Source organism: Scylla paramamosain, unplaced genomic scaffold, assembly GCF_035594125.1.
Source record: "Scylla paramamosain isolate STU-SP2022 unplaced genomic scaffold, ASM3559412v1 Contig12, whole genome shotgun sequence".
NCBI classification, from domain to species: domain Eukaryota; kingdom Metazoa; phylum Arthropoda; class Malacostraca; order Decapoda; family Portunidae; genus Scylla; species Scylla paramamosain.
Window position 1 is genome coordinate 827,501 of NW_026973677.1, and position 7,500 is coordinate 835,000.

Here is a 7,500-nt window from a genome sequence, read left to right on the forward strand (position 1 = left end):
TATTCACAAAAAAATACAATATAATTTGTGAAAAAGAGTGTTGGTCCCTGATGGACAGTCTTATCAGGATGATGTTTGATTACATAAATAAATTAAATGTAAAATCACAGCCTTTGTAGGCACTAGTTTTATTTGAGGCACCATTCGTTACTGCACTATCACAAACGTGCTTGTCTCATTTCATTGCACAAAATTTCGGGTATTCCCTTAATGTTTGTGGCAGAATCGCAATAAAGTGTTTTGCCAGTTCGGATAGTGTAGGTGAAGGTGTGGGCCACTGTTTTCTGAGGTGTGAGGGACGAGCACAGTCCCTCAGGTAGTGTTCAAGACTGTGTCCCTCCGACGCACCGCACAGTCGTGTCTCCTCCTCCGATGTCGCGAAGCCGAGTTGCCACGGGTAAGGGTACCCGAGACGTATCCTGCATGTCACCACCTCACACAGGCGGCTCGGGAAGTTTCGGGCTGGGGGCGGGCAGCCTGCTGCGGCAACCTGGCGGAACCATCTGACACTCGCTCCCCTGGTCGTGTTCCTGCTGTCGCTGCCTCTCTGCGTGGGCTTTCACTGCTCCTCTCAGCTGATTCAACGTCCTGGAGCTGACTGTAGCCACCGTTGTGTCAGTGGCTGCCCGTTTGGCGAGGGCGTCCGCTTCTTCATTTCCTGAGATTGCCACGTGGGATGGTAATGGTATCCACGTGAGAGTGACACTTCTGGCCGCATTGTGGATGGCTCTTGCTGTTTTCGAGATGGCTCGGGTTTGTGTGATGTTTTCTCCATCCTGCTTGTTTATCGCTGCAATGGCAGTCATGGAGTCCGTGGCAATAAGTACATTGCTGCAGTGGTAGGTGTAGGCGTGTTCAAGTGCCATTACTATCGCAGCTAATTCAGTTTGTGTGGAGGAGGAGAAGTCAGTTGTTCGAGCAGAGGCGGTGGTGATGATGGCGGAGACTGCCGCGCGCCCATTGTCGGTCTTGCATACATACGCCGCCCCAGACCGCCCTGTCATCGGATCAGTGGAGCCATCGGTGAAATATGTAGCAGTGTGTGCCCTCTGGGCGGCGCTTATGGTATGGAGCCCTTCTTGCTGCAGTTCTGCCATTGCACACAGGATTTTCTTTTTCCGTGGTGGGCTGATGATGGTGGTGATGCATGGCGCTTCCCACGGGGGTGCAGTTTGAGCCTCGGTAGGGGCGGCAGCGGTCATTAATGTCCCCCAGGTGACCCCAGAGCTGTCGAGGGCTTCCACCGCTCGTTTAAACCAGAGAGAGAGAGAGAGAGAGAGAGAGAGAGAGAGAGAGAGAGAGAGAGAGAGAGGCAGGCTTATTGTTTACTGTACCAGAGATTTTCTTTCTTTCCTGTATAATTTTTCCTCTTCTCAACTTTTTTCAGTCTTATTTTTCTCTTTTTTTTTCTATTTTATGGGTGAGGCAACAGCTACCACCACCACCACCACCAGCATACTGCAGCACTTGAGTCGCCCTGTTCAGTCTCAGAGTTGTATTCCAATAGGCTTTGCTCTCCCACCACGACCATTTTCCAAGGTCACAGAGATGATTTGGCGGGTTCCCTCGACAGTTTCACCAGTAATATAAAAAATGTCGTTAATCAGTCACTAGAACCGTAAAAATATCCTTAAATACTCGTGTAAGCTCAGAGGCGTTTTTTTTTTCACTCTCATTAGTAGTGAAGATGTGGCAAAAAGCTTCTCAAGATGGTCCTTAGAATCTTGACAGCCAAACACGCGTTGCTGCCGAGAGTTTACTGCGTTGCTGCCGAGTGTTTACGAGTCGTATTAGCGAAGCGACACACACACACACACACACACACACACACACACACACACACACACAGGAAAGGAAGGCTCGTGGTGGTGGTGGTGATGGTGGTGGTCCTTCCTTATCACCAGAGCAGAGCAGGGGAGAAGAAAAAGAAAACAAACAAACAAACTAACTAACTAAATTAAAGTCTCTCTCTCTCTCTCTCTCTCTCTCTCTCTCTCTCTCTCTCTCTCTCTCTCTCTCTCTCTCTCTCTGGGTTTTAGTTAGTAAGTATTGTATTAAGGTTTTTTTTTTTTTGTGTGTGTGTGTGTGTGTAAGTCACTGAGACAGACCATGACAAAAATAGATTCTCTCTCTCTCTCTCTCTCTCTCTCTCTCTCTCTCTCTCTCTCTCTCTCTCTCTCTCTCTCTCTCTCTCTCTCTCTCTCTCTCTCTCTGTGCCATCACCACTTACCTCTCTCATCTCGATAAATCTCATAATTACAGCACACAGACATCAACCCTTTCACACCATAAATATACGTACATAGAATAACACACACACACACACACACACACACGAAGACGCGGGAAGGAAAGAAGGAAGGAAAGATTTCTTTTCCTGCATGATTCTTCTTCTATTTTTTCCAGTTCTTTATTCTTCTTCTTCTATTTTTTTCCAGTTCTTTGTTTCCTTTTCTCATTTTTATTTCTTTCCTCTTCCCTTTTCTTTTCCCTCTTCCTTTTCCCCCTCTTCCTCTTCCTCTTCTTCGTTTCCTCACGTCTTCTGTATTTCCATTTTTATCTTATTCTTGCTTCTTCCTTCCTCCTTTCCTCTTCTCCTTTCTCTTCCTTCGTCAAGAGCTATCTCTCTCTCTCTCTCTCTCTCTCTCTCTCTCTCTCTCTCTCTCTCTCTCTCTCTCTCTCTCTCTCTCTCTCTCTCTGGAAATCGTAATGAAACGTAGGATAAGCTGATGATAAACGTGATAACAGATCGATAGATAAATAGATAGATAGATAAATAGATAGATAGATAGATAGATAGATAGATAGATAGATAGAGAGAGAGAGAGAGAGAGAGAGAGAGAGAGAGAGAGAGAGAGAGAGAGTGTCCCCCGCTACACCCCCTACTCTCTCTCTCTCTCTCTCTCTCTCTCTCTCTCTCTCTGTGTGTGTGTGGGTGTCTGGTCTAATGAATTGCTTCCTCTTTCTAATCGGGTCATTGGAGCAGCTCAATGTAATGTGATATTAACGATAATGTGTCCCTTTTCCCTGCTGGCCATAGAGTACTGTGTGTGTGTGTGTGTGTGTGTGTGTGTGTGTGTGTGTGTGTGTGTGGAGGGAAAGAAATGTAGGGAGGAAAGGAGAGAAGTAAAGATTGAAGGGATGGAAGGAAGGAAGGAAGAATGAAGAAAATTAAAAAAAAAAGAAGTTGGAGGAAGAGAAGCATGAATAAATGAATGAATGGGAGAATGAATAAGAGAATGAATGAACAAACGAACAAACGAGGGAAGGAGAGAAGGAAGAAAAAAAAACACTTCTTTATTAAAATTCTACCATGTCTAACAACAACAACAACAACAACAAGAACACCGAACTTGTAGAAAATTAACAGATTCTTCCCCTTACCCCCCCAAGTCTTCTTCCTGCCCCCCCCCTTACCCTCAGACCCCCTCCCGCCCCCTTCCCTTCAGCCACACCTGTAATTTACCTGTCCTTGTACAAATTGATGCCTAAGTTATTGTAATTAAGTCTCGTTTTGCATATTTTATTCATAGGTAAACTGGAGGTGAGTGAATATATGCAGGGAGGAGGAGGAGGAGGAGGAGGAGGAGGAGGAGGAGGAGGAGGTGGGGGAGGGTAAAGAAGATATCATGAAGCTTGTTCGACTCTTGACCAGCAGGGGCACAGGAAACGCAGGTAACAGTGCAGGTGTTTATTCACAGAAGGTGTGAACAGAAGGCTGGAGGTAGGTGATCTCCCGGCGCCAGGCCGCGCACTTCCACTTAACACTTATGACTGAAGCCTAGCTCGTTCACTCATACACGTATTCATGCCTCACACAAGTCTCGCTCATTCACTCGTTCACACAACTAGCTAACAACCACACACCTCCCCCGAGACATAAGGAAGATTCCTTATCTTTGTTATGGCTACCGTAACACATGAAACAAAGTTACAATGATTGAAGTACAGAAAACACGGTACATATACACAAAACAAACACAGCGTACAATGAACACGTACGACTAATCGTAGGTGCTACGGTGCCACCGCACCTGCAGTCGTCTCGGCTCCCTACGCTGTCGGCTGCTTCGACGCTCTGGTTGCTCTCGGCCACGGTGTACCCCGTTACCCTGATGCTCCGGGCTGCCGGGATGGTGGTGTTCCTCGTGACCCTGATGCTGAAGCGCTGCACCGCCATGAGCGGTGTGCTGCTCGACAGGAAGGGGAGCAAGAGGTCTGTGTGGGCGTAGGTGTCTTCTATTACGCCACATCACGCGACCGCTGCCCATCTTGATGAGGTAGTCTCTCCTTCGCCCAACAGCCACGATGACACCCAGGCGATCCCAGAGGCCTGTCGTGTGATCTTGAACGTCGACGTGGCCACCGAGGTGCAGGAGAGGAAGAGTACGGGCGGACGCGTCGTGGCGAAGTTTCGCTTTCTTCCTCAGTCGCTCTGCCTTGGCGTCGCACTCATCAGCAGCGCGCTGCCACTGCTGAGCGTATGAGCGATGATGAGCCGGGACACAGGACCTCATAGGATGACCGAAGAGGACTTGTGCTGGTGATCGCCCTTCCGCCCTCGGAGTGTTGCGCAGTTCCAGCAACCCGCGAGCGAACGCATCCTCGTCCAGGTGTCCCTGCTGTGTGGTCGTGAGGATCAGCTTCTTCACGGACTTGACCGCTGCCTCGGCGTGACCATTGGAGCGTGGATAATGAGGTGAAGATACACGATGCTCCACCCCCATCGAGCCAGGAAGCGCCGTACCGATGAAGAAGTGAACTGCGGTCCACCGTCAGTCCTCAGGAGAACAGGCACGCCCGTGTCGGCGAACACACCCCGAAGGACACGAACGAGCTGATCAGCCGATGCTGGACGTGAGCATGCAGACACGTGAGGCCACCCAGACAAGCGATCTACATACACGAGGTATGTACGGCCTGCTGCGTGGAAGTAGTCTGCAGAAACTGACTCAAACACCCTGCTGGGTGTGTCCGTGTCCTGCCAGAGAGGTTCGTTGGCTTGGCTTGGTAGGAGTGGACGGCATAGTGAGCATCCAGAAACGACGTTCTCAACGTCTCTGTCCATACCAGGCCAGTACACCGTTTGTCGGGCCCGTCGCTTGGTGCGCTCCATCCCCTGATGACTGTCATGGAGTCGCTCTAGTGTTTCTCGGCGGAGGCTGTGAGGAATAAGAAGCCTCGGCCCGTAAACCACCAGGTCGTCGTCTACGGCCAGCAGACTGCGCACCGGCCAGTACGTACGCAAGCGGTGATCGAGGTCGTGGCAATGATCAGGGAAGCCCTCGATGATGACGTTCTTGAGCAAGCAGTACTCCCCGTCTCTTGCTGCTGCGGCACGTACCATTTCCACAGTCTGATCCTGGAGTGGTGCTAAGCGGACGCCGTCCTCATTGGTGGCAGATAACGCTGAGATGACCGCTGAGTGGAGAGGGTCGAGGTCACCAGAAGTAGCAGCATCCTCTTCCTCCACTGGGTCCTGTACTGGAGCACGTGAGAGGGCGTCGGGCACACAGTGTGTCGATCCCTTTTGCCAGCTTGCTGTGAAAGAATACTGAGCAAGCTTCTCCCTCATGCGCTGCAGCCGCAGGTTCTCTATTTCTCCCAACAACTTGCTATTGAGGAGAGGTATCAGCGGGCGGTGGTCGAGCACTAGATCGAAGTGAGGGAGTCCTTTCAGGTAGGTGCCACATTTCCTGACTGCCCAGACGATTGCAGCCATTTCCAACTCTATTACTGCATAGCGGCTCTCTGTGTCTGTAACAAATCTTGACCCGCATTGCACCATCTTCCACTGGTCACTGTGCTTCTGCAGGAGAACGAATCCAAATCCGTGCATCCTTGAGGCGTCAGTCTGTAGCATCGTTGGTAATGATGGGTCGAAGTATGCCAAGACAGGTGGGCTGACGAGACACTGTTTCACCTTCTCAAACGCCTCTTCATGGTTAGGAGACCAGCACCAACTGTTCTTCGGGCGTAAGAGATCTCTGAGGGGTTGTGCAGCTGCAGCCACAGCAGGAGAAAAGCTTCCAAGCTGGTTTGTAAGACCCATGAATGATCGTAAGTCGGTGATGTGCTGTGGTCGTGGGAAGTCAGAGATTGCCTTAACTTTCTTTGAGTCTGTCGTGTAGCCTTGTCCAGAAACAGAGTAACCACAGTAATCTACCACTCTTTCCGCGAATGTAAACTTCTGTGGGTTGAGAGTGATGCCGTGCTGGTCACACCGCCGCACAATCTGAATGACATGGGCTAAGTGCGCACTGTAGGTGGAGTCATAGGCCAGGATGTCGTCCACGATCTTGATGGTGTTAGGTATGTCGCCGAGAGCTTGGTCTCCTCGACGGTTATACTCGTCTCCAGACGAGACGAGACCCATAACCGCTCGCCGAAACTTGTACCGACCCCAAGGTGTTATGAAGCAGGTTAAATCCTGGTCTTCTTCTCTAATGGGGACTTGAAAATACCCCATCTTGGCATCAAGAGTGGTGAACCAAACTGCTCCGGTCCCGATCGAGGCGATGGCGTCATGAGGTGAGCGCACTGGATACACGGGCCTCTTCACGTAACGGTTGAGTCGTGTCAGGTCAACACACAGCCTTACACCAGATGTCTTTTTTGGGACAGGCACGATGGGGTGGCACCATGCCGTAGGGTAGTCCACACTCTCGATGATTCCCTTGTTAAGCAGCTCTTCCAACTGGCTCTTAATTTCTTCACGCCAATTGTAAGGGATTGTACGAGATGCTGTTACGGCGAAGGGTCGAGCGTCGTCTGTCAACTCGATGGCCATGGATCCACCAGCCATTGCACGTAAACCTTCCTTTGCTTCGAAGACGCTGGGAAAGGCCTTGATCACAGCAGCAGCGTGCCCCGCACGCTGCTGTGGCGTTGGGTCGTAGGAATGAGGCCAGCTGATCACTTCTGTGGGCGTAGATAGAGGTGGCTGCGAGGCGGTCGGGTACTTGATGGAGCTGTTGCCGGTGTGCTGTTCTTCCCTGCGTAGCGGTCGGATTTGAGCCGGAAAATCTTCGGGGAGGATTCCGAGAGCGATGGAATCGTACCAGCTAAGCAGCGCCCCCTTCACCTCCTTCACCACGCTCACAACAGTCTCAGCTTCCCTGTCGCCCAGTTGCAAGTGCGACGAGAAAGTTCCTACACAGGTGAGGGGGTGATTACCGGCAGCATAAAGTCCATCACCATCAGCGGGCGCCAAGCTGGAGGGCGGGATTCCAAGGAGTGTTGCCGTGTCGAGGCCAATAACGGTCGTTTCGGCCCCAGAGTCAGGAGTCCACGTAATCTTGTCTCTTCCAGCGGGATGTGTGGCGGTAATGAGCACCTGGGGCGCAGGTCGTGCCGTCACCGTCTTTGTGTATACGCCTGATAAGAGCTGGTATACACTGGCACTGGCTCCCCGCCTCGGGCCTGCACCGCGATGAGGAGAGACAGTTGAGGAACTCCTCGAAGCTCCTCGTCGTTTCCTCACTGTCTGCTGACATACAC

The 7,500-nt window shown here is 51.0% G+C and overlaps 1 long non-coding RNA gene across 1 annotated transcript in view; it reads left to right on the forward strand.

Moving 5' to 3' along the window:
- Window positions 1–7,500, forward strand: part of LOC135097106 (uncharacterized) — a 125,355-nt gene that overhangs the window by 86,299 nt on the left and 31,556 nt on the right. The window lies entirely within an intron of this gene.